This window comes from Triticum dicoccoides, chromosome 1B (assembly GCF_002162155.2).
Source record: "Triticum dicoccoides isolate Atlit2015 ecotype Zavitan chromosome 1B, WEW_v2.0, whole genome shotgun sequence".
NCBI lineage: Eukaryota > Viridiplantae > Streptophyta > Magnoliopsida > Poales > Poaceae > Triticum > Triticum dicoccoides.
The window spans coordinates 433,069,155-433,090,995 of record NC_041381.1 but is presented as its reverse complement, the minus strand read 5'-3'; positions in this window follow the sequence as shown (position 1 = coordinate 433,090,995).

Below are 21,841 nucleotides of genomic sequence, written 5' to 3'. Positions count from 1 at the left end.
CATCAGGAAACTAGACTCGCCTCTGGATGCCAACTCCGAGATGTCAAGGTCTGCGTCCATCGAGCTCTATCAAGTGGTTATCATCGAGCCTGGCTCTGCGGACTAGCAGACTCCTATCTAGCTTTTGCTCTTAAACGAAGCATTGGATTTTGTACGATCTCTCGCCATCACAGAAGTGTTACCCTCGAATTACACCCAGCTTAGGTTGGGGGCTGAGAGCAGGGAATTTTACATCCCACCCACCACCCACTTAATAGACACTGTCAAGGATTTAACCGACATGCTAGATTACGCATCTGAAGACATCAATGGCATGGACGATGACATCAACGCCGAACCAGGTCAAAACTCGCCCATCACTGAGCGTTGGACGACCACTTCTACCTACAACGTTTACATGGTGGATACACCTGAGAAGAAGGACGATGATGGCACTCAAGATCCAGACAAGGACAAGCCTGTCAAAGAACCACCAAAGCATCGGTGTCAGTGGCGTAGCTCACACGCATCGGGCAAAGGATAGCAATACCGACACGGAAGATAATGACACTCCGGACAACGCCGAAGACCCGGACCACCCCGTCGACCTGCGTTCGAGTAGGATGAAAGGGAAGAGGGTCAATACAGCCCCGAGCACGCTGATCATGAGGATTCAGAAGATAGTAACTACGTCTCCGAAGAAGATGTTAGCCTTGGTGACAATGATTTTATCGTCCCAGAGGAACTCCTCGAACAAGAACGCTTCAAGCGATAGCTCATTGCCACCACGTGGAGCCTAAAAAAGAAACAACAACAGCTTCAAGCCGAACAGGATACGCTCAACGACAGATGGACCAAGGTCCTATCCGTCGAAGAATACTGCTTAGAGCGACCAAAAATGAGTTACCCCAAATGTAGGCTGCTGCTACAATTTGACGACGAGGCCCTTGAGCCAATACAGTCAAAATACAATTATGCTGATCAACCGGACCAACCACCACATGGACGGGACAAAACGGCTCATCCTGCCAAACATCAGTCTGCGCCCCCTTGCTACAAAGGCAAGGAGACAGCGGCTCCGGGCTACACGTACGACCTACGTCAGATCCTTACCAATAGAGTCGGCCAGACTAGATCCATCTATGGATCAAGAGGATGTGCCCCTGCATGGGATGATGGCCATCAAGCCGGGCACAATGAATATAATCAAGTTCCGGGTCAGCACCAAATGCAGATGTCTTCCGAACTCCATCGCGATGTTGCCCAATATAGAGGTGCCGCACACCCTATGTGCTTTACTGATGAAGTAATGCAACACCAATTTCTAGAAGGGTTTAAACCCGTGAACATCAAGCAGTATAATGGAACGACGGATCCTGCTATATGGATTGAAGATTTTCTTCTACACATTCACATGGCACGCGGAGATGACCTCCACGCCACTAAATAACTCCCTCTAAAGCTGAAAGGACCAGCACGACACTGGTTGAATAGCCTCCCAGAGAACTCCATTGGAAGCTAGGAACATTAAAAGGACGCTTTTCGGGTCAACTTTAGGGCACTTATGTCCGTCCACCGGATGCTGATCACTTAAGTCACATACTCCAGCAACCCTGAGAGTCTGCTCGCAAACTTTGAAAATGGTTCTTAATTAAAAAGAACCAAATCATGGACTGTCCAGACACCGAAGCCTTAGCAGCATTCAAACACAGCATCTGTGATGAATGGTTTGCCCGACACCTCGGGAAGGAAAAGCCAAAGACCATGGCAGCTCTCACCGCACTTATGACCCGCTTCTGGTTGGCTCATAGAAGCAACAGTTCCAGTGACCCCGGCACTTCTGAGGCCAGGGACGGCAATGGTAGTCCACGACGCAACAAAAACAAGCATCAGAACAACAACAAAGAAACAGATGATACGGCAGTAAACGCCGGATTTAGTGGTTCCCAACCCGGTCAGTGGAAGAAGCCTTTCAAGGGCAATAGACACGGTCCATCCAACTTGGACAAAATACTAGAGAGACCTTGCGCAAGTAATGGAGCCCTGACAAGCCTGCCAACTACACCAATCGAAATTGCTGGGTTTTTAAGCAGGCCGGTAAGTTAAATATCGAACACAAGGGGAAAGGACCTCCAAGCAAGGATGATGATGAGCCTCGTTAGCCGAACACTGGGGGAAAGAAGTCGTTTTCCCCCGAGGTGAAAACGGTGAACATGATCTATGTCACCCACATCCCCAAGAGGGAGTGCAAGCGTGCATTAAGGGACGTCTATGCCATAGAGCCTGTTGCCCCAAAATTCAACCCATGGTTGGCTTGTCCGATCACCTTTGATAGGAGGGACCACCCAACCAGTATCCGTCATGGAGGTTTGGCGGCCCTGGTACTCGATCCTATCATCGACGGATACCATCTCACCAGAGTCCTTATGGATGGCAGCAGTAGCCTCAACTTGATCTATCAAGATACTGTCCGTAAAATGTGTCGACCCGTCGAGAATTAAGCCTAGCAACACTACCTTTAAAGGAGTGATACCCGGCTTGGAGGCCCGCTGCACGGGCTCCTTAGCACTGGAAGTAGTATTCGGCTCTCCGGACAACTTCCGAAGCGTAGAACTGATCTTCAACATTGTTCCTTTTCGCAGTGGTTATCATGCACTGCTTGAACGAACAACTTTCGCCCACTTTAATACAGTCCCACAATATGCTTATTTGAAGCTCAAAATGCCTGGACCGCATGGCGTCATCACAGTAAATGGAAATATGGAGCGCTTGATATGTCCATTTTGCATCATGTTTTCCTACTGTTATTTATGTTGTTTTATTGTATAATAATTCTTTTTGGAGTAATTCTAATGCCTTTTGTGTGATAATATGCAAGGTATGCACAAAGGGGGATAATTCTGGCAGCTGGAAATATGGACCTGAAAAAGCTACGTCAAGCTACCTATTCTGCACAACTCCAAATGAGCTGAAACTTCCTGAGGAATTTTTATGGAATATTTAAGGATTATTGGAGCAAATAAGTACCAAAGGGGGGCCACCAGGTGGGCACAACCCACCTGGGTGTGCCGGGAGGCTAAGGCGTGCCCTGGTGGGTGCTTCCCACCTCGACCCACCTCTGGTGCCCCTCTTCTGGTATATAAGTCATTTTGACCTAGAAAAAAAATAAGGAGAGGACTTTCGGGATGAAGCACCACCGCCTCAAGGCGGAACTTGGGCAGGAGCACTTTTGCCCTCCAGCAGAGTGATTCCCTCGGGGGAACTATATGTTGATTAGATCTTGTAGTGTTGATTTGATCTTGTAGTTGATTACTATATGGTTTATTTGGTGGAAGATTATATGTTCAGATTCATTATGCTATTTAATACTCCTCTGATCTTGAGCATGATTATCATTCGTGAGTAGTTACTTTCGTTCTTAGAGGTCACGAGAGAAATCATGTTGCAAGTAGTCATGTGAACTTGATATGTGTTCGATATTTTGATGATATGTATGTTGTCATTCTCTTAGTGCTGTCATGTGAATGTTTACTACATTACACTTCACCATATTTGGGCCTAAGGGAATGCATTGTGGAGTAGTTATTAGGTGGTGGGTTGCGAGAGTGACAGAAACTTAAACCCAAGTTTATGCGCTATTCTGTAAGGGAGTGATTGGATCCAAAAGTTTAATGCTATGGTTAGAATTTATTCTTAATACTTTTCTCGTAGTTGCAGATTCTTGCGAGAGAGTTAATCATAAGTAGGAGGTTTGTTCAAGTAAGAACAACACCTAAGCACCGGTCCACCCACATATCAAATTATCAAAGTAGTGAACACAAATTAAGCCAAGATGATGAAAGTGACTAGATGAAATTCCCATGTACCTTCAAGAACACTTTGCTTATCATAAGAGACCATTTTTGCCTGTCGTTTGCTTCAAAAGGATTGGGATACCTTGCTGCACTTTTGTTACTACTATTGTTACTTGCTTGTTACAAATTATCTTGCTATCAAACTACTCCGATACTTACAATTTTAGCACTTGCAGACATTACCTTGCTGAAAACCACTTGTCATTTCCTTCTGCTCCTCATTGGGTTCGACACTCTTATCAAAAAGGCTAAAATTTTCCCCATATACTTTTGGGTCATCAAGGCTATTTTCTGGCGCCGTTGCTGGGGTGCGAAGTGCTCTTGGTAAGTGAAAATTGGTAAGGAAACATTATTACTACGTGCTGAAATTTATTGTCACTTGCTACTATGGAAAACAATCTTTTGAGGGGTTTGTTTGGGGTATCTTCACCTCGACCGGAACCACAATTAGTTGCCCCTCAACATACTGCACCTACTGAAAATATTGAATATCAAATTCCTTCGAGTATGTTAGAACAACTGCTAGCTAATCCATATGCAGGAGATGGAACCGAACATACTGATATGCACTTGATATATGTGGATGAAATTTGTGGATTGCTTAAGCTTGTAGGTTTGCCGGGAGATGTAGCTAAGAAGCAGGTTTTCCCTTTATCTTTGAAGGGAAAAGAATTGACATGGTATAGGCTATGCGATGATATTGGATCTTGGAACTGGAATCGGTTGAAATTGGAATTTCATCAAAAAAAATCCTATGCATCTAGTTCATCGTGATCGGAATTATATATATAATTTTTGGCCTCGTGAAGGATAAAGTATCGCTCTATCTTGGGGGAGGCTTAAGTCAATGTTATATTCATGCCCCGATCATGAGCTCTCAAGAGAAATTATTATTCAGAATTTTTATGCTCGGCTTTCTTGTAATGATCAATCCATGCTCGATACTTCTTGCGCTGGTTCTTTTATGAAGAATACTATTGAATTCCAGTGGGATATTTTAGAAAGAATTAAACGCAACTCTGAAGATTGGGAACTCGACGAAGGTAAAGAGCCAGGTATTGAACCTAAGTTTAATTGTCTTAAATCTTTTATGAATACCGATGCTTTTCAAAAGTTTAGCACTAAATATGGGCTTGAATCTGAGATAGTAGCTTCCTTCTTTAAATCTTTTGCTACTCATGTTGATCTCTCTAAAGAGAAGTAGTTTAAATATCATCCACTAATTAAATAATAAGTTAAAGAACCGGTAAAATCTAAAGAAGAAACTATCATTTACAATGTTGATCTAGTTGTTCCCACTGCTTATATTGAAAACCCACCTTTCCCTGTTAGGATGAAGGAACATGCTAAAGCTTCAACTGTGGTTAACAAAAGTTATGTTAAAACACCCAAACCATCGGAAAAAATCAGAGTTGAACATAGTGTTGCTATGGTTAAAGATCTCTTAGTCGATAATATTGATGGGCATGTTTTTTACTTTTGTGATGAAGAGCTTCTAGAATTGCCAAACCTCATAAAAAGGATAAACATAGACCAGCTGTTGGTATGCCTGTTGTCTCAGTTTAGATAGGAGATCACTGTTATCATCGGTTGTGTGACCTAGGTGCTAGTGTGAGTGATATCCCTTTTTCCTGAATAAGAAATTAAGGATGAAATAGCACCTGCTGAAATAGAAGGCGTAGATGTCACGGTTAAACTTGCTAATAAAGATACTATATCACCAATTGGGATTCTGAGAGACGTTGAAGTCTTGTGTGGGAAAATAAAATACCCTACTGATTTTCTTGTTCATAGATCCCCACAAGATGACTTTTGTCCCATTATTTTTAGTAGACCTTTCTTGAACACTGTCAATGCCAAAATAGATTGTGAGAAACAAATTGTCGGTGTGAGCTTTGGTGATGAATCTCGTGAATTTAATTTTTCCAAGTTTAGTAGACAACCTCATAAGAAAGATTTGCCTAGTAAGAATGAAATTATTGGCCTTGCTTCTACTGTTGTGCCTCCTACTGATCCTTTGGAACAATAGTTGGTAGACCATGAAAATGATTCGCATATGCATGAAAGGAATAAAATAGATAGAATATTCTTCAAATAACAACCTCTGCTTAAACACAATTTGCCTATTGAAACTCTAGGAGGTCCTCCTCCACCTAAAGGTGACCCTGTGTTTGAATTAAAACAATTGCCAGACACTTTGAAATATGCTTATCATGATGAGAAAAAGATATATCATGTTATTATTAGTGCTAACCTTTCAGAACATGAAGAAGAAAGATTATTAAAAGTTCTAAGGAAGCACAGAGCTGCTATTGGATATACTCTTGATGATCTTAAGGGCATTAGTCCCACTCTATGTCCGCACATGATTAATATGGAACCTGATGCTAAACCCATTGTTGATCACCAACATCGGTTAAATCTGAAGATGAAAGAAGTGGTAAGAACGGAAATATTGAAACTTCTGGAAGCAGGTATAATCTATCTTATAGCTAATAGTAGATGGGTAAGCCTTGTTCATTGTGTCCCTAAGAAGGAATGTATTAGTGTTGTTCCTAATGATAAGAATGAGCTCATTCACAAACAATTGTCACGGGCTATAGAATGGTAATTGATTATAGAAAATTAACCAAAGCAACTAGAAAAGATAATTACCATCTACCTTTTATTAATAAAATTTTAGAAAGATTATCTAAGGACACACATTTTTTCTTTCTTGATGGATATTTTATTTTTTCACAAATACCTGTTTTACAACCTGATCAGGAAAAGACCACTTTTACTTGTCCTTTTGGAACTTTTTCTTATAGACGTATGCCTTTTGGTTTATGTAATGCACCCGCTACCTTTCAAAGATGTATGACTGCTATATTCTCTGATTTTTGTGAAAAGATTGTTGAGGTTTTCATGGATGACTTTTCTGTTTATGGGATGTCTTTTGATGATTGTTTAATCAATCTTGATCGAGTTTTGCAGATTTGTGAACAAACAAATCATGTCTTGAACTGGGAGAAGTGCCACTTTATGGTTAATGAAGGTATTGTTTTGGTCCATAAAAGTTCTGAAAAAGGCATTGAGGTGGACAAAGCCAAGGTTGATGCAATTGAGAAAATGCCATGTCCTAAAGATATCAAAGGTATTCGTAGTTTCCCTGGTCATGCTGGTTTCTATAGGAGGTTTATCAAAGACTTCTCTAAAATTTCAAGGCATCTTATGAATCTTTTGCAAAAGGAACTTCCCTTTGTGTTTGATGATGATTGCTTGGAAGCCTTTGAAACACTAAAGAAAGCCTTAATTGTTGCACCGGTTGTTCAACCACCTGATTGAAACATGGCTTTTGAGATTATGTTTAATGCTAGTGATTATGCCGTTGGTGCTATTCTAGGACAAAGAGTTGATAAGAAACTAAATGTTATTCATTATGCTAGTAAAACTCTAGACAGTGCTCAATGAAACTATGCTACTACTAAAAAAGAATTCTTAGCAGTGGTGTTTGCTTGTGATAAATTGAGATATTGCATTGTTGATTCTAAAGTAATAGTTCACACCGAGCATGCTCCTATAAAATATCTTATGGAAAAGAAAGATGCTAAACCTAGACTCATTAGGTGGGTTCTTCTGCTACAAGAATTTGATTTGCATACCACCAATAGAAAAGGAGCAGAGAACCCCATAGCTGATAACTTGTCTAGGCTTGAAAATATTCTTGATGACCAACAACCTATTAATGATAGCTTTCCTGATGAAAAATTAGCTGCAATAAATGTTTCTAATAGTACACCTTGGTATGCTGACTATGCTAACTATATTGTTGCTAAATACATACCACCTAGCTTCACATACCAACAAAAGAAAAAATTCTTCTATGATTTAAGACATCACTTTTGGGATGACCCACATCTTTATAAAGAAGGAGTAGATGGTATTATTAGACGTTGTGTACCTGAGCATGAATAGGAACAAATCCTATGGAAATGTCACTCTGAAGCTTATGGAGGACATCACACGGGAGACAGAACTGCTCATAAGGTATTGCAATATGGTTTTTATTGGCCTACTCTCTTCAAAGATGCCAGTAAGTTTGTCTCATCTTGTGATGAGTGCCAAATAATAGGTAATATCGGTAAGCATCAAGAAATGCCTATGAATTATTCACTTGTTGTTGAACCATTTGATGTTTGGGTATTTCATTTCATGGGACCTTTTCCTTCCTCTAATGGGTATACACATATTTTGGTTGTTGTTGATTATGTTAATAAGTGGGTAGAAGCTATTCCAACCAGTAGTGCTGATCACAACACCTCTATTAAAATGCTTAAGGAAGTTATTTTCCCAAGGTTTGGAGTCCCTAGATATTTAATGACTGATGGTGGTTCACACTTTATTCTTGGTGCTTTCCATAAAATGATTGCTAAATATGATTTTAACCATAGAATTGCATCACCCTATCATCCTTAGTCTAGAGGTCAAGTTGAACTTAGCAATAGAGAAATAAAACTAGTCTTACAAAATACAGTCAATAGGTCCCAGAAAAATTCGTCTAAGAAATTAGATGATGCACTTTGGGCTTATAGAACAGCTTACAAAATCCTATGGGTATGTCTCCATATAAAATGGTTTATGGAAAAGCTTGTCATTTGCCTCTTGAGTTAGAACATAAAGCATTTTGGGCAATTAAAGAACTCAACTATGATTTGAAACTTTCCAGTGAAAAGAGGTCATTTGATATTAGCTCATTAGATGAATGGAGAACTTAGGCTTATGAAAATGCAAAGTTATTCAAAGAAAAAGTTAAAAGATGGCATGACAAAAGAATCCACAAGTGCATGTTCAGAGTTGGAGAATATGTTGTTTTGTACAACTCTCATTTTAGATTCTTTGCAGGAAAACTCCTCTCCAAATGGGAAGGACCCTATGTCATCGAGGAGGTCTATCGGTCTAAAGCTATCAAAATAAATAATGTTGAAGGTACTAACCCAGAGGTTGTCAATGGGCAACGAATAAAACACTATATCTCAGGTATGCCCATTAATGTTGAAAGCAATATTATCCAAACTTTGACACCGGAAGAACAAATAAAGAGAACCTTCCGGAACACTTCAGAATCATGAAAAAGGCATGTACATGATATGGTAAGTAAAGGGACTCCAAAAAATCTGCAAAAATATTTTTTGTCAGTTTTGGAATATTTAAAAAATTAGGAAAATAAGAAATTTCCAGGAAAGTGACCCTGGTGGGCACGATACACCAGGGCGTGCTTGGCATGCCAGGCACGCCCAGGTGGGTTGTGCCCACCTCGGGTACTTCCCGGACTCCGTTTTTATTCCGTTCTGCTTGTTCCCCAAGATAAAAAATCTTTATATACCTCTTGAACCTATTGACCTCCGTATCATGGAGAATTCTCATGTTTTCTTTTCTCTCTGTTTTCCTGTCAGATCTGGAATTATGTCGTCCCAAGACTCGGAGGGTGAGAGCTATGTTGCAGATTATATTGCAAACTCCAAGGTCGATGGGGATGTGGAACACTATGGCTGGACTTCGGAGGAATAAGAAGACCATGATCTTGAGAAGAAGGAGGAGACGAGCTCGGAGGAGGATGAAGTTCCATTGCCCAAACCTGAGGACATGCGCATTGAATTTAAGAAGTCAAGTCTCCCCAACAAAGCAAAGATGCCTAAGATTCAGTTTATCGCTTTTCGTCTCTTGCAAGAAAATAAGCAAGATTAATGAAAAAAGGTCTTGGAGCTCGAGTGGGAGATCCATGAACTGAAAGATGAGAATTTCATCCTCAAGCGTAAGCTAAGGAAAAAAGACAAACCCACTACTTCATCACCACCACCTTCTTCTTCACCACCAAAAGAAAACTGAGTATCGGGTATGGGCACTACCCTTGGCTTTCGCCAAGCTTGGGGGAGGTGGCCCGGTAGCGTATCATCTCCACTATCTTTTCCCTTTACTTTCTTAGTTTGATCCATGGTTATCTTTTGCTATTAGATGAATAAAAGTTTAGTTCAATCCTTTCTTTTTGTGAGTTTTCTTAGTGAACAATCCTTGTAATCGTGTGCGAGATATATAATAAAGTTTAGTTTGAGTTTTGCCTTCTTTACTCTCTTGTTTCAATAAAAATAAAGGAAATAAAAGAAAAAGATCATATGCCAATCTTATGGTAAGTCATGACATTACACAAGGAAAACTATAAGTAGAAAAAATTATTGTAGATTGACAAACATAGCATTGGTCAATGATGCAACTCATGAAAGAATTAATAAGGGAAGAGGAGATTCACATATAAATATACTATCCTAGAAATCTTTTATGAATGTGAGCACCCATCAAAATATTATATGCCAAAATTGTTGATGTTGGACAGGGAATACAACTTAATGATTTATGTTTGTTCATATTCACATAGAAGTTATATTGTCATACATCCTTCAACATGTGGTTATTGCCCCTATCTTTCCTAGCCAAAAACTCCGCACTAAGTAGAGATACTACTTGTGCATCCAAAACCCTTAAACCCCAAATCTTGTTTGAGAGTCTACCATACCTACCTACGGATTGAGTAAGATCCTTCAAGTAAGTTGTCATTGGTGCAAAAACGCAATAAAAGTTGCTTCTAAAAGTGTAAGATTATTTAGTGTAAGGGAAAATTGAGCATTGTACGAACTTGTGATGGCGAAGAATAAAGGCAACAGCCTGCATAATAAAGGTTACCATCACAAGGGGAAATATAATGTGACATTCTCTTGCACTAAGGGGTTGAGCATACAAACAAAAGGCGCATGACAACCTATACTTCCCTCTGCGAAGGGCCTATCTGTTACTTTCATGCAAGAGTCAAAGTTTTTATCTCTATTCCTTTTATTTTTCTCCTTTGGGAAGCATCATGTGGTGAGGAAAGATCTAGGCACATATATCCAGTTGAATATGGGTAGCGTGAGTTATTATTGTTGACATCACCCTTGAGGTGACTGAGTTGGGAGGCGAAACTATAAGACCCTATATTTCTAGGTGTCGGGTTGAAACGTTTTGCTCATGTGTACGCAGTGCGTGTTAGCAATTATAGAAGACTAAATGATGGTTGAGTATGTGGACTTGCCTAAAGGCTCCGATACGTGACCCTTCCTGAAAAGATGATGAATTGTAGTTGCAAAGTTGACTGATAACAAAGTTTATTGGTTTCCAATAGAGTTTATGCTTTATACTCCGATGTTGTGATGAATTGTCACTAGTTCATGAGAAGTCTATGATAAAATTTCTCTGATAAAAGTATTATGTTAAAGTTTGTTGCTGTTATAACAAGTCATATGATGCTTCTATGTCCGTATTTTTGTTTTTATCGACACCTCTCTCTCTCTAAGCATGTGGACATGTTTTCCAATTTCGGTTTTCGCTTGAGGACAAGCGAGGACTAAGCTTGGGGGGGTTAATACGCCCATTTTGCATCATGTTTTCCTACATTTATTTATGTTGTTTTATTGTATAATAATGCTTTTTGGAGTAATTCTAATGCCTTTTCTCTCACAATATGCAAGGTATGAACAAAGGGGGAGAATTCTGGCAGCTGGAAATCTGAACCTAAAAAAGCTACATCAAGCTACCTATTTTGCACAACTCCAAATGAGCTAAAACTTACCGAGGATTTTTTATGGAATATTTAATAATTATTGGAGCCAATAATTACCAGAGGGGGGCCATCAGGTGGGCACAACCCACCTGGGCCGCCAAGAGGCCTAGGCGTGCCCTAGTGGGTGTTGCCGTCCTAGGCCCACCTCCGGTGCCCCTCATCTGGTATAGAAGTCATTTTGACTTAGAAAAAATAAGGAGAGGACTTTCGGGACGAAGCGCCACCGCCTCGAGGTGGAACTTGGGCAGGAGCACTTTTGCCCTCCGGTGGAGCGATTCCGCCAGGGGAACTTCCCTCCCGGAGGGGGAAATCATCGTCATCATCATCACCAACAACTCTCCCATCTTGGGGAGCGATATCTTCATCAACATCTTCAACAACACCAACTCCTCTCAAACCCTAGTTCATCTCTTCTGTTCAATCTTTGTACCAAAACTATGGATTGGTGCTTGTGGGTGACTAGTAGTGTTGATTACATCTTGTAGTTGATTACTATATGGTTTATTTGGTGGAAGATTATATGTTTAGATCCATTATGCTATTTAATACCCCTCTGATCTTGAGCATGATTATCATTAGTGAGTAGTTACTTTCGTTGTTGAGGTCACGAGAGAAATCATGTTGCAAGTAATCATGTGAACTTGATATGTGTTCGATATTTTGACGATATTTATGTTGTCATTCTCTTAGTGGTGTCATGTGAACATCGACTACATGTCACTTCACCATATTTGGGCCTAAGGGAATGCATGTTGGAGTAGTTATTAGATGGTGGGTTGCGAGAGTGACAGAAGCTTAAACCCAAGTTTATGCGCTATTCCGTAAGGAACCGATTGGATCCAAAAGTTTAATGCTATGGTTAGAATTTATTCTTAATACTTTTCTCATAGTTGTAGATGCTTGCGAGAGGTTTAATCATAAGTAGGAGGTTTGTTCAAGTAAGAACAGCGCCTAAGCACCGGTCCGCCCACATATCAAATTATCAAAGTAGTGAACATGAATTAAGCGAACATGATGAAAGTGACTAGATGAAATTCCCGTGTACCCTCAAGAACACTTTGTTTATCATAAGAGACTGTTTTGGCATGTCCTTTGCCTCAAAAGGATTGGGCTACCTTGCTGCACTTTTGTTACTACTATCGTTACTTGCTTGTTACAAATTATCTTGTTATCAAACTACCCCACTGAGGGAGTCCTGGATTAGGGGGTCCTCGGACAGTCGTCTATATACTTTGGCCGGACTGTTCGACTATGAAGATACAAGATTGAAGACTTCGTCGCGTGTCCGGATGGGACTCTCCTTGGCGTGGAAGGCAAGCTTGGCAATTCGGATATGTAGATCTCCTCCTCTGTAACCGACTCTGTGTAACCCTAGCCTCCTCCAGTTTATATAAACCAGAGGGTTTAGTCCGTAGGACGAAAACAATCATAATCATAGGCTAGCTTCTAGGGTTAGCCTCTATGATCTCGTGGTAGATCAACTCTTGTAATACTCATATCATCAAGATCAATCAAGCAGGAGGTAGGGCATAACCTCCATCAAGAGGGCCCGAACCTGGGTAAACATCGTGTCCCCAGCCTCCTGTTACCATTAGCCTTAGACACATAGTTCAGGACCCCCTACCTGAGATCCACCGGTTTTGACACCGACATTGGTGCTTTCATTGAGAGTTCCACTGTGTCGTCACGGTAAGGCTTGATGGCTCCTTCAATCATCAGCAACGATGCGGTCTAGGGTGAGATTTTCCTCCCCGGACAGATCTTCGTATTCGGCGGCTTCGCACTGCGGGCCAACTCGCTTGGCCATCTAGAGCAGATCGACAGCTACGCCCCTGGCCATCAGGTCAGGTTCGGAAACTTGAACTACACGGCCGACATCTGCGGATACTTGATCTTTGACGGGTTCGAGCCTGCGTCAGGAGCGTCAAACAGTCACGACGTGCGTGACTTAGATCTGCCATCAGACGGAGTTTGGGATATCGCACCTGCGGCTGCTCCGGCCCTTAATCTGGAGCAGATCGCGCCATCCGAGGACGGGTGGATGGACCCCGCCATGGAGTCCGCACACTCATCAGCGATGGAGCCGAACACACACTCCACTTCCAAAGAGATCTATGCCACCGGACCCCCGGACTCGTCTCCGGTCTTAGGTTCCGAACCGCGCGCGTCCGTGCCTATCAAATCCGATTGGGCACCGGTCATGGAGTTTACCTCCGCGGATATCTTTCAACACTCACCCTTGGGTGACGTGCTAAATTCATTGAGGTCTCTCTCTTTATGAGGAGACTCTTGGCCGAACTATGTCCGGCTCGAGTGGGAAGCGGACGACGAAGAAATTCGTTACCCACCCACCACCCACTTTATAGCCACTGTCGATGACTTAACCGACATGCTCGACTTTGACTCCGAAGACATCGACGGTATGGACAACGATGCAGGAGAAGTACAAGAACCACCGCCTACTGGGTGCTGGACAGTCTCCTCATCATACGATATATACGGGGGACACCCCCAAAGAAAACGATGGCGATGAGGCAACATAGGATAATCCCTTAGGGAAGCAATCAAAGCATGGGCGTCATCGGCGCTGCTCTAAGCCCCGCCATAGCAATACTGGCACAGAAGACATTAACAATCGGGATGGTGCCGAAGACGAATACAATTTCGAGCAGCCTAACTTTGAGCAGGCCGAGGAGGAGGATGGGCAAGCTAGCTCAGATGAACAGGCAACGGACGGAGACTTGGAGGACGACAATTATATGCCTCTCTCCGAAGACGAGGTGAGCCTCGGGGATGATGAATTTGTCGTGCCTGAGGATCCCGTCGAGTAGGAGCACTTCAAGTGCCGGCTTATAGCTACTACAAAAATCCTGAAGAAGAAGCAACAACACCTCCAAGCTGATCAAGATCTGCTAACAGACAGATGGACTGAGGTCCTAGCAGCAGAGGAATATGGACTCAAGCGCCCAACCAAAAGTTACTCGAAGTGCAGGTTGCTACCCCAACTCAAAGAGGAGGTGCTAGAGCCTACAATAACAGCGCAGGACGAGGCAGACCGGCCACCTCGTGGCCGAGACAAAGCGGTGTATCAGCCCGAACAACCGCCTGCACCCCGCCGCCAATCAAACAAAAACACTAACGCCCGGGGCAATGCGCAGGACCTGCAAGACGTATTGGAAAACAAAGCAGGACAGTCAAGATTGATCTATGGTTCGCGGGGGCGCGCCACAACGCGTGATGATGACCGTCATGCCGGATACACTAAAAACAAGTTCGGCCGGGCCGAACACAATAGACCAAACTCATTTGAACTGTGTCGTGACATAGCCCGGCATAGAGGCGCCGCACACCCCCTCTGCTTCACTAATGAATTAATGGATCATGAATTCCCAGAAGGGTTTATACCCGTAAACATCGAATCATACGATGGCAAAACAAACCCCGCGGTATGGATTGAAGATTTCCTTCTCCACATTCACATGGCCCGCGGTGATGATCTACATGCCATCAAGTATCTTCCCCTTAAGCACAAAGGAGCGGCTCGACATTGGCTGAATAGGCTGCCGACGAACTCCATTAGGAGTTGGAAAAACCTAGAGGACGCATTCCTTGATAACTTCCATGGAACTTACGTACAACCACCGGACACTGATAACTTAAGTCACATAACCCGATAGCTTGGGGAGTCAGCCAGGAAATTCTGGACTCGGTTCCTAACTAAAAAGAACCAAATCGTCGACTGTCCGAATGCCGAAGCCCTAGTGGCATTTAAGCATAACATCTGCGACGAGTGGCTCGCCCGACACCTCGCCGAAGAAAAGCCGAAGTCCATGGCAGCCCTCACGACACTCATGACCCACTTTTGCGCGGGCGAGGACAGCTGGGTGGCTCGTAGTAGCATCGCGCCAAGAAATCCCGGCACTTCAAATGCCCGAGATAGCAACGGCAAGCCATGGCGCAACAGACATAAGCGTCGGAACAATGGTGACAACACCGAAGACACGACAGTCAATGCCGGATTCAGTGGCTCCAAATCCGGTCAGCGAAAAAAGCTATTTAAAAGAAACAATCCAGGATTATCCAGTCTAGACGGCATACTCGACCGCTCGTGTCAAATTCACGGCACCCCTGATAAACCAGCCAACCACACCAACAGAGAATGTTGGGTGTTTAAACAGGCCGGCAAATTGAATGCCGAAAACAAGGAAAAGGGGCTACATAACGATGATGACGAGGAGCCCCGGCAGCCGAACACAGGGGGACAGAAGAAATTTCCTCCCCAAGTGAAAACGGTAAACATGATCTATGTCACCCACATTCCCCAGCGGGAACGGAAGCGTGCACTAAGGGACGTCTATGCGATGGAGCCAGTTGCCCCAAAGTTCAACCCATGGTATCCTGTCCGATCACCTTTGATCGCAGGGACCATCCTACCAATATCTGTCATGGCGGTTCAGCCGCATTGGTCCTCGACCCCATCATTGACGGATTCCATCTCACGCGAGTCCTTGTGGACGGTGGCAGCAGCCTGAACCTGCTTTATCAGGACACAATGCGCAAAATGGGCATCGATCCCTCAAGGATCAAACCCACCAAAACCACCTTAAGGGTGTAATCCCAGGTGTAGAGGCCTATTTTACGGGCTCAATAACATTGGAAGTGGTCTTCGGATATCCGGATAACTTCCGAAGCAAGGAGTTAATCTTCGATATCGTCCCCTTCAGTAGTGGCTATCATGCACTACTAGGACGAATCGCATTTGCTCAATTCAATGCGGTACCACACTACACATACCTTAAGCTCAAGATGCCAGGACCTCACGGGGTTATAACAGTCAATGGAAACACATACCGCTCTCTCCGTGTGGAGGAGCACACTGCGGCCCTCGCAGCAGAAGTACAAAGCAGCCTTCTTAGGCAGACCGCCAACTCGGCGATAAAACCCCCGTACACCGTCGAGCGAGTCCGGATTACTACAATAGGATCGTCCGGCACACCCAGAGCTCGACTAGAAATTCGACCTTCGTCCTAGTCCCAGTCAAGCGGCGAAATGTGTGCCGTGCGTACACAATTATGCACTCAAAATACCATGGGCTTAGGCGGAGGCACGGCTACGATGAGGTCCACAATGCGGCTCAACCACCACGAGACCCGCATACCTTCATCATCTTCTTTCTTTTCAGGACCCTACTTTCGGGAAGCCCTTTCAGATAGTCTGATCATCAGACTCATCACCGGAAGGAAAAACCAAGGAGACAAGAGGCTTTGCATACAAGGGAATACCTAGGTGGTCTCTGTTAACGATCGTTATACCTGTTTTACATACCCACACGCAGCCTGCCCTTCGATAGGACATGTCAAATAGTCCTATTTTTGCTTATCACATTACTTGTATACATACGCTTTGACATATTATTTAAATAACAATGGGAAACAATATACAACATCAGCTTATTATTATATTTTCATCGTATTTTCCCTTGATTGCTTATTTAATACAAATTGCACCCGTACACTTTGGTACGTTCAGTTTGCCAGGGGCTTCATTGTACCCCATAACACGGCAAGAAAAGTCCGAACACTTTCGACAGTGCGGCAACCTGAACTTATAGCATTATATGCATCATCTCCGAATCATGTCTTGGGTCAATAGTTGGGTTTGCCAGGCTCCCTTGTTCTGGTGCCTTACATTCCGCTATATCGGCTAAGGTAGCGTAGGGAGAACTACTGCGATTGTGTCCCGGTTCTTCCGGACGAGCACCTAAGTAGAGAAAGCCGAAAACTGACTGTCATGATGCGGCGAGAGCTGGTCGCTGTTCGAGAGGTCTCAAATCCGTAAATATTGTTTCCGCTTCGGGAGGGGAATCGGCCTTGTCCGATTTAGGCGTGTATAGGGCCCCAAGTTTGGCCTTCCGAATACTAGGGGCTTCGCCGAAATTTAAAATTGTAGACTTGTATGGCTAAGTGAGAGTGATAAAGCTGTATAGTCCGATTGCCTTGTTCGCTGTGCTAAACACCTCCTTAAAGGACCAAAAACTTGGATAAAGAGTGTTTAGGTTTATCCGAACACCCCAGTACTAGTTACATGGGGGAAGAAGCCGACAACTGGCCAACTTTCAGATTTTTATAAACGGCCGCACAGAAGGTAATATTTTAAATCCACAAGCGTTATACAGTGCACACGAACTCGTTTTCATATTATAGGATGACATGAGTACATTCATTCAAATATCACATCCTTGGCACGTTCCTCCTCCACAAGGGGGGCGCTTTTCATAACACCGTCATAGTACTTCTTGGGGTGGCGATGCGCCTTGCCCTCCGGTGGTCCCTCTGTCACCAGCTTCTCAGCATCCATCTTCGCCCAGTGCACTTTCGCGCGGGCGAAGGCCCGGCGGGCACCCTCAATGCAGACAGACCACTTAACAACTTCAAGCCGCGGACAGGCATTTACCATCCATTTTATATGGCTGAAGTAGCTGTTGGGCAGGGGCTCGCCAGGCCACAACTGGACTATGAAGTCCTTCATGGCCAGTTCGGCCGCCTTGTGCAATTCGACCAATTGCTTCAGCTGGTCACTCAAGGGCATCGGATGTTCGGTCCCACCATAGTGAGACCAGAACAACTTCTCCGTCGAGCTCCCTTCTTCGGCACGGTAGAACTCTGTGGTATCCGATATGCTGCGTGGCAGATCTACGAACACTCCTGGAGAGCTCTGAATTCGGGTAAGTAAAAGGAAAGTCTCCTTCACATGCTTGCTTTGCATAATGAATGCCTTACCCGCCGCTATCTTCTTGGACGCCTGAATCTCCTAGAGGGTCTATTGGGCTCCGGCCTTAGCGTCTCGCGTGCTCTGGAGGGCCTTCGCAAGCTCGGACTCTTGCGTCTTGAAGTCACGCTCCAAGGACTCTAATTTTTTGCCGAAGTCCTGGAGCTCTTGCTGGACCTCATTAACCCGAGCCTCCTGTTTCTGACGCTCGGTGCGCTCCTTGGCCGCCTTGTCTTTGGCCTTGGCCAACGCTTTCTTATGGGCCGCCACTTTGGTCGTGGCCCCTATTAAAATTCATGGTGCTTTTGTTAGCATCAATGATTTTTTTCCTTTATATGACACTGATAACCCACAAGTGTAGGGGATCGCAACAGCTTTCGAGGGTGAAGTACATCCCAAATTTATTGATTCGACACAAGGGGAGCCAAAAAATATTCTTGAGTATTAGTTGAGTTTTCAATTCAACCACACCTGGGTAACTTGGTATCTGCAGCAAAGTATTTTAGTAGCAAAAGTGGTATGATAATAAAGGTAATGGTAGCAACAGTAAAGATAAATGTTTTTGGGGTTTTTGTAGTAGTTGTAACAGTAGCAACGGAAAAGTAAATAAGCGAAGAACAATATATGAAAAGCTCGTAGGCAATGGATCAATGATGGATAATTATGTCGGATGTGATTCCTCATGCAATAGTTATAACATAGGGTGATATAGAACTAGCTCCAATTCATCAATGTAATGTAGGCATGTATTTCGTATATAGTCATACGTGCTTACGGAAAAGAACTTGTATGACATCTTTTGTCCTACCCTCCCGTTGCAGCGGAGTCCTTACGGAAACTAAGGGATATTAAGGCCTCCTTTTAATAGAGAACCAGACCAAAGCATTAACACATAGTGAATACATGAACTCCTCAAACTACGGTCATCACTGAGAAGTATCCCGATTATTGTCACTTTAGGGTTGTCGGATCATAACACATAATAGGCGACTATAGACTTGCAAGATAGGATCAAGAACACACATATATTCATGAAAACATAATAGGTTCAGATCTGAAATCATGGCACTCGGGCCCTAGCGACAAGCATTAAGCATAGCAAAGTCATAGCAACATCAATCTCAGAACATAGTGGATACTAGGGATCAAACCCTAACAGAACTAACTTGATTACACGGTAAATCTCATCCAACCCATCACCGTCCAGCAAGCCTATGATGGAATTACTCACGCACAGCAGTGAGCATCATGAAATTGGTGATGGAGGATGGTTGATGATGACGACAGCGACGAATCCCCCTCTCCGGAGCCTCGAACGGACTCCAGATCAGCCCTCCCGAGAGAGATTAGGGCTTGGCGGCGGCTCCGTGTCGTAAAACACGATGAAACTTTCTCTTCGATTTTTTCTCCTCGGGACGGAATATATGGAGTTGGAGTTGAGGTCGGTTGAGGTCCAAGGGGGCCACGAGATAGGAGGCCGCGACCTAGGGGGGCGCCCCCCTGTCTCGTGGATAGGCCGTGGGCCCCCTGGCATTAATTCTTTCGCCAAAAATTCTTATTAATTCCAAAAACTGCCTATGTGGATTTCCAGGACATTCCGAGAACATTTCTTTTCTACACATAAAACAACATGATGGCAGTTCTGCTGAAAACAACGTCAGTCCAGGTTAGTTTCATTCAAATCATGCAAGTTAGAGTCCAAAACAAGGGGAAAAGTGTTTGGAAAAGTACATACGTTGGAGACGTATCAGACACACGGACGGGGTATCACTTACCTTTGTTCTCCTCGAGCTGCCTCTACACGAGGCCGAGCTCTTCTTCGGCCCACCCCAGGTCCCGGTTGAGTCCGGCGACCTCTGCAGTACGGGCGACAGCGGCCAGGAGCGACGCCTGCTTATTCGCATAGACATTTTCTGTTTGACTCCTGCGGATAAAACTTGATCCTCCATTTGTCTTTTCTTTTCGAACACAAAACAGAATATCAGGGGCTACTGTCTATAAGGTGATATTTTCTTACACTTTTGTTATTTACCTCAAAGCCTGTTGGGAGGCTGGTGCAGGCTTCGGTCAACCCGCTTTTGGCGGACCGAACTTTCTCAATCACCGTACTAATAAGAGTATGGTGCTCTTCATCGATGGAAGCGCCACAGAGCACTTCCAGCAAATTGTCCGATGCCTCTGGCTGGACAGAGGTCATCGGCGCAGGCGGCTCGCCCTCCTTAGCGAGGGGCTGCCTACTTGAATCCGGAACCATTGAAGGTTCCGGCGCAGTATCCGGCTGGGGGCTAGACTTGTTGCGGCCCCCGTCAGTAGAATCCATGGGGGTCTTTCCCGCCATGTGCCCGGTGTCTGGGATTTCACCTTGGGGCATCTCCAGAACCGTCGCCCCCTGTTCCGGTATCCTCTGGGACAACACCTCGGTGTCGTCCGCAGGACGAGGGGAGGTGGCCGTCGGGAGTGAATAGCTATTCATCTCTGATTCACTCAAGGACCCATCCGAAGAGGATACCTCGAGGTGGGACTTGGCCGGACTGCATATGCGTGCTCGGTGTTATAACAAACAATGAAGCTGAGACGCATTAAACCTACTATGGAGTACGGATACTTACGATTTCACCAGGGGCTTGTCCCTGGGAAACCACTCCTCGTCGTTGTAGGTGGCCATGGTGGAGTAGTCCGGAGGGGATGCCTTTACCTAATTGGGCGTCATAGCCTCCCCCTGTGGGGTGGCTTTTCTTTTCTTCTCCTCCCTGGTTGGGGGGGGGGGCGGGGATTTCCTCTTCCTCCTTCTCGTCTCCGTTCGAGGAGTGCGCCTCGGCGTCTTCGGACGATGTGTCCAATGCAGCCTTGCACCAGAGACCTTTCCTGGTCCCCGTGGCCTTCTTCTTGGTCTTCTTCCCCGGCACCTCGTAAGGCGCCGGAACCAGCATCTTTGCAAGGAGAGCGGTTTCTGGATCCTCAGGTAGCGGAGCTGGACAGTTGATCCGCTCCGCTGTCTCCACATAGTCCTGTTAAATCAGCAAGGTGGCTTAAATTCCTCCCCTGAACATACTGGGAAAGGCATATCTTGTGAGATATATAGAGAGAGCTTACCGGATTGGTAGGGCGCTTTATGCTGAGCCCCCGGTCTTCTGTAAGGGGAGGAGGTACTTCGGCGTCCTTGAACATCACTGTCGGTGTCAAAACCGGCGGATCTCGGGTAGGGGGTCCCGAACTGTGCGTCTAGGTGGATGGTAACAGGAGACAAGGGACACGATGTTTTTACCCAGGTTCGGGCCCTCTCCATGGAGGTAAAACCCTACTCCTGCTTGATTAATATTGATGGTATGGGTAGTACAAGAGTTGATCTACCACGAGATCAGAGAGGCTAAACCCTAGAAGCTAGCCTATGGTATGATTGTTCTTCGTCCTACGGACTAAAACTCTCCGGTTTATATAGACACCGGAGAGGGCTAGGGTTACACAGAGTCGGTTACAATGGGAGGAGATCTACATATCGTATCGCCAAGCTTGCCTTCCATGCCAAGGAAAGTCCTATCCGGACACGGGACGAAGTCTTCAATCTTGTATCTTCATAGTCCGGGAGTCCGGCCAAAGGTCATTGTCCGGC